Source organism: Asparagus officinalis, chromosome 5, assembly GCF_001876935.1.
Source record: "Asparagus officinalis chromosome 5, Aspof.V1, whole genome shotgun sequence".
NCBI lineage: Eukaryota > Viridiplantae > Streptophyta > Magnoliopsida > Asparagales > Asparagaceae > Asparagus > Asparagus officinalis.
In genome coordinates, this window is record NC_033798.1 from 25,813,493 (window position 1) to 25,819,961 (window position 6,469).

The following is a 6,469-nucleotide window of genomic DNA, read 5'->3' on the forward strand; positions in this document are numbered from 1 at the left end:
ATGGAAGGAGGCAGGTCCTTTTGGAAGAATAACCATGCATAATTAATTAGGGACGATACATTCAATAAAGGAACTTATTTTGAGAAATCCAAGTTCTAAGAATAACCATGCACTTGGATTTCTCTTGAGCTTTGGTGCTAAGAGAAGACTAAGATATCTTCCAAGCAACCAAGTTCTAAGCAACAGCAAAGACCCATTGTCTTAGTTGGTCTATCAACGGAGTAAAAGATAGACGCTCTATCAGCAAACAGAAAAGAACCCCACGAAAAATATATTTTTCCTTAGTTTTATTGTAAGTATTCTGATTGTATTTTGTGTCAATTACAATAAAAAAAGACTCGAAACATCCCTCAACAACATTTTTGTCATCATTTTTATATTGTGTTGCTTGTGAATTTTGATACGTATTATACTTTCGTTTTCTTTCTCTATTTGTTTAGCTGTCGTTTGCAGCCATAATAAGTAGTGTAGTTTCTTTCTTCTTAATTTTTTTTATGTAATAAGCTTCTCTCTTCCTCTTTCTTTCATTTCATTTTTTCTCCTCTGGTAGTGAGGCGTACAATTTTCTACTATATTCATTTTGTTTAATCTTCTTTATGTTCGTGTTAAACTTGTATTCTCTTGATGTATGCCAGGAAAAAATATACTTACATACCTATTCAAAAGAGTATTATATGTCTAGCACAAAGCTAGAAGAAATATAGATACTAACAAGTAGTGGCAGATTGTATATTATGAAATCTACAAGTTGTAGAATTGGAAACGTAATATATGCATGTAAATGTTAGCTAACAGGAAGCGGGGACAAACAAAGAGGCTACATGCATTTGTTGGTAAGAAAGCACGTACGATCGTAATTTGGTGGCTTACAGTCCTTCAAGAAGTCAAACAAACATATAGAAGAGTCCAAGTATGTGGTAAGGAAACTGCAAAAAAAATAGTAAAGAAACGACAACAAAAGAATTCTGATATGAACTGAATTCATAAATAATCACTAGTAGAAAAACGCGTAACTTAGACGGAAAAATCCGTCCAGGTTACTTAGAATCCAATCTAGGTTGATTAACCTAGATAAAAATCCATCTAGAAAGGTCCATTTAGAAAAATTCCATCTAGTTTGAGTCAAACTAGACGGAATTCCGTATAGTTAGATCAAACTAGACGAAACTCAACCTAGACGAAAACCGAAAATCCGTCTAGGTAGCAACCTAGACGGAATTTCCGTCTAGGTTGGCATCCTAGATAGAATTCTGTCTATATTGGCAACCTTGACGGAAATTCCATCTAGGTTGATTATTTCAACCTAGACGAAAATTCTGTCTAGGTTGAGTCAACCTAGACGGAATTTCTATCTAGGTTGATATTTTTCCAGTAATTTTTTTAAAACGTCGATTCCCTATATATTTAATTACATTCACAATATACTCATGAATACATCCAACCAAATATAATCAATATCCATATACAATATACGCATCCAATCCATAATATACATCCAACAATCCAGTCGAATATATACATCCAACAATCTACGTCAATATCTACTTTAGTAAAAACTTAGATTATCTGAATATTTACAACATATACACTAGCAATACCAAGTTCATCCATAACACGAGATGAATAACATAGAGTACACGACATGAATAAAAGTAGAGTACTATTACAAATAAGAAATTATTCATTGCATTAAAAAATAAAAAAACCTCACGTCTAGTCGGTGGCGGCAACATCACTATCTCTTGTACGAAAAAGGGTGTTGCTCCCTCCAATATCTCCAGTCTGAAAGTCCAATTGAATAATAATTTAGAATTATGTGAAGTTTGATAACATATTAAACAAAGAGTATTTTTAAAATATACTAGTGCGTTCCTCTATGTTATTAAACATATTAAACAAATGATTTTAGAATTATGTAGTGTTTGATAACATATTGAACATAAATGATTTTATAAATGTAAGGGAAAATAAGATACCATGTGCTGGTCTGCCCAATGCTAGAATTATCGGCACCTGAGTTTATGAATCGTATGATACCACCAAACAGACTACAAGGAATCACACCGGCCAAATAATCTACAACGTAGGACATGACCTCGTCCATCGAGTGGGCCCTCAACATAACTCTACTCATCTCCCTAGTCACCTGAACATGTAGCTCTGCGTCAATCTTGTCAAAAAAATACGCAAAGACACGTAAAACAAGTTGCGTAGCCTGCAGACTGCCTGGTGCTGCTCTCATTACTGTAGATGGCATGAAGGATGATGTGGATGATCTCATGCTTATGCCCGGTGAAGCTTCAACACCATGCAGAGGATATCTTCCTCTCCTATTATTAGGGTGGAAATGAATATTAAATTTTGTTTTTGAATTCAATAATTTTAAACAAATATAAATAGGAACGTAGTATTCAAATCAATTCGATTGTTTACCATCACTACCTATTATTTCCCAATAGGTTATGAGTGAGAGCGATGTTATCCTTTGGAGATAGCATATAAGGGTCTGGAGCGCTTTGTACTTTCTCCTATGACATGTGCAGTGTTGCAGCCTCCTTGGCTGCAGTTTCAAAACCCTCCTAAAGTACAAATATAAGTTTACAAATATCAAATTAGTTGCAGCTTCACTTTATTGATTATTCAAGGTAAATACCAAATTGACTTTCTTGCAAATTTGTTTACTACTAGGTCAATGTGTTAGATTATTCACATGTCATACATTTCTCTAAAATACCATATTATTCGTGTTCTCATTTTTTTGTAAAATTAAGAACGAAATAGAGTTAATAATACTAATTAAGTTATATATAAGTCTCACCACCAACTCGATATTTTTCTTGATCTTATCCTGATTCTTGTCCTTATCCCTATATCGATAACGGAAGGTACCATATGCAAACTTTGCCTTCAAGTTTATCGGCATTATTGATTTTCCCTGTCATATTATAAATTTATGAGATTTCATAGTCATACTAAGCATTAAGATAATTTAAAACTTTAAATGATATATACTGTATCTCGTCAATAATCATCCTCCAAGTTGGCATAAGAGTGTGCGTCCAAGTGGTGGTCATGCATCTTCTTCCTTCTATTCAGTGATCCCTTCGCTAATTTATTCTTTAAAAAATATATTTTAGTAAATATGCAATAAAAGAATATATCATGTAAATATTGTAGTTTTCATGAAACTAACCTGTGCGACAATAGTGTCCTAATACATGAGGAGAGCTGTGAAATGAAGCTCATCAACCCTATCATTGAGGTTTAAAAACCTCTGCCAGTCCTCCGAATACCTATCATAGGTTTCATGCTTAATCTGATGCCTCCATGGTTTGAGAACAACTTCAACCTTAACATTAAAAACATAATGCCAAGCCCTATCAAAGTCCTCAAGGTAGAAGTTTTCCTGTAAATTTGCATACATATTCAATTAGGATAATTTTATATTATTTACTAATCAATAATAAATGAATAGCTAAAGTAATATAAAGTTACCATAAGCTTATTCCATATCTCCTCGTAAGCGGTCCACGATAGTTCTCAAAATTTAAAATAAGGATTGATATGGTCGCCCTATGCACGAGAACCCCAATATACGAATTCAATCTTGACGACCAAGGACCAACGAGCAATGCATCATTATTCCACTGAATAATGGCCCACATGCCTCTTTGAGGTTGTTTAGACTCAGGCTTGCTCCTGCCATGTCATCCCTCTATGCGATCTGGCTTAGAATCTACAATAATAACAATATGATAATATATCACATAATCTATAAATGTTAAAATTAAAAGTATTTATTAAATTTACCATTCGTTTTCTCCCTTTCTTTGGCTGCGAGTCCAACAGCTTTCCTAGACTCCAGCGTAGGCATCATTTCCTCCAACCTTCTCGCAGCACGTGAGTGGTGCCTCATTGATTCAGTTCTAGACTTATGAGAGTCCAGAAGGAAGGGTAAACGGCGATAGTCATGCGTCATCGGATTCAAGTCGGCCTGGAATGTATAGGAAGGAAATTGTGGCATCCATGAATCATCTATATAACAAAAGAGTATCATTAATCTTTCATAATAGAATAGCACATAATCTAAATAACTCTTTAAGATGGGCATCGTACGCTAAAATACCCTCAGACCATAACTGTTTCAGCCCATCAATTAGCGGCTCTAAATAGACATCAATATCATTACCCGGTACGTGCTTACCGGGTATCAATAATGAAAATATCATATACGGTTGTTTCATACAAAGCAACGAAGGTAAATTATATGGTATTAATATAACTAGCCATGTAAACCAGCCAGAGCTCATTACCCCAAACGGATTGAATCCGTCACTAGATAGGCCCAGTCTGACATTTCTACAATCTTCGGCAAAATGAGGATAAATTTTATCAACATGCTTCCAAGCTAAAGCATCAGCAGGATGTCTTAGTTTACCATCATCTACTTGATCTTCCTTATGCCAGCTCATGTTCTTTGCTATGTCCTTGTTCATGTATAATCGTCACAATCTAGGAGCCAATGGAAAATGTCGAAGCACCTTTGATGCAATTTTCTTCTGTGTCACCTCTGTCTCTGTTGTAATCATTGTTGAAGTTAAAGAGTTTGTGTGTTGCTTCCACCTAGAAACTCCATATGTCGGACACTCTTCAAGGTCTTTATTAGTTTTGTGGTACAATATACAATCATTCGGACATGCATTAATCTTATTATAATTAAGACCCAGAGCGGAGACAATCTTCTCAGCTTGATAAGTTGTTTGGAGTATGCTAATCTCTCCTCTAGGAATTACTGTCCGAAGCAAATCAAGAAGTATTTCAAAATAATTATCTGACATTCCACTAAGTGTTTTAATATGTAGGAGTTTCAGCATAAATAAAAATCTGAAGTACTCGGTACAGCCCTCATATAAGTTATTTTCACTATCTTCTAGTAGCTTCATTATCCGCTTTATTTCTATGGAGGAATGCATATCTTCAATATTTTCCGCACATTCAACACCTCCAACCTCTTCAGCATAAACTTCGATATCATCTTCACTTTTATCTTTGATATCATCCTCGACATTATCATCGACATCATATTCGGTAGGACGAGAAAAAATATTATTCAACATTGTTTCTGTGTCATCTATCTGTAAGCCACTAGATGTACTACCATGCATATTCGGATCCTCATCTTCAGTGCAACCTTCCCCATGATATGACCAATATTTATATTTTTCATCAAAACTTGATTTCATTAGGTGGATCCGTATACCATTTCTATTCCGCAGCTTCATATTCCTATACCTACAACAAGGACAATACATAGCACCGCTACTTAAATTTCTCGGATTCATTTCATCATAACGCATGAAGGCGTCACATCCCTCCTTATATCGCGTGTCACAAAATCTTTGAAGCTGTGGAATATCTATCCATGATTTGTCAGGAATTATCCTCATCTGTACATTATATATAATTATTAACTATGATTAATCTCACAACTACTAGTACATTCATGACTCTTTGTGACAATATACATACAATACACATCATACATACGTTCATATATCATTAAACAATATAAATATTTTTCTACATAAAATATATATCTGAAACGTACATAGAAACTAATTACACCAATCTAGCTGGTGTCATAGGAATGCTTCTATCCATTAAGAATATAATAGTACTTACATCCAACTTCGTATACTTTGTATATTTTTATTTCTTAAAAATTTTGGCAGCACCTACCCGCTGTTCTTCCTATACACTATGTGGATGTTATTATGTGTATCGGCAATAGCCTGAAACGTAGAACAACATACGCTTATTGTACACGGAGAACAACAAATACGTGCTGTCGAAACTTTCAAGAATGAAAATATACAAAGTATAAAAAGTTGGATGTATGCATTACTATATTCCTAACCCATCCGAGAAGGACAGATCCAACAATTATGAATTTTAGTACTAATTCTTTATTCGTTTAATATAAAGTAAATGATCATTTTCGAGAGGAAACTTTATCTCCTACCCAAATATGAGTCGTCTATCTTATATTATAAGTCCAAAGAATTAGATGTAATTATTAGACAGAAGTCTAGGGATAACGTTATTTTTTTCCATTCACCTAAATTGGATATATAATATATTATTAAAAATTATAGTGTGTTAAATATCACTCTATTTAAAAAAAAGTATTTCACATATTTTCACATCACAAACTTATATAATCACACCTATTTATAGCACAAACGGAACTTAGTATGATGGACTATCATGAATCGGGTGTTTTTTAGATCATATTTTTTTAAAACTAATTTAGCAATAAACAATATAAAATTTAGAAATTTCTAATTTTTTTTTGAAAATCATACCTTTTAAAGAGATGAGAGGCAGCGGTCGCGGTCGGGCTGAAGAATAGGCTGCGGGAACAGCACCCGAGAAAGCTAGGGTTTTAAGTTTTTTTTAATTGAGGGGA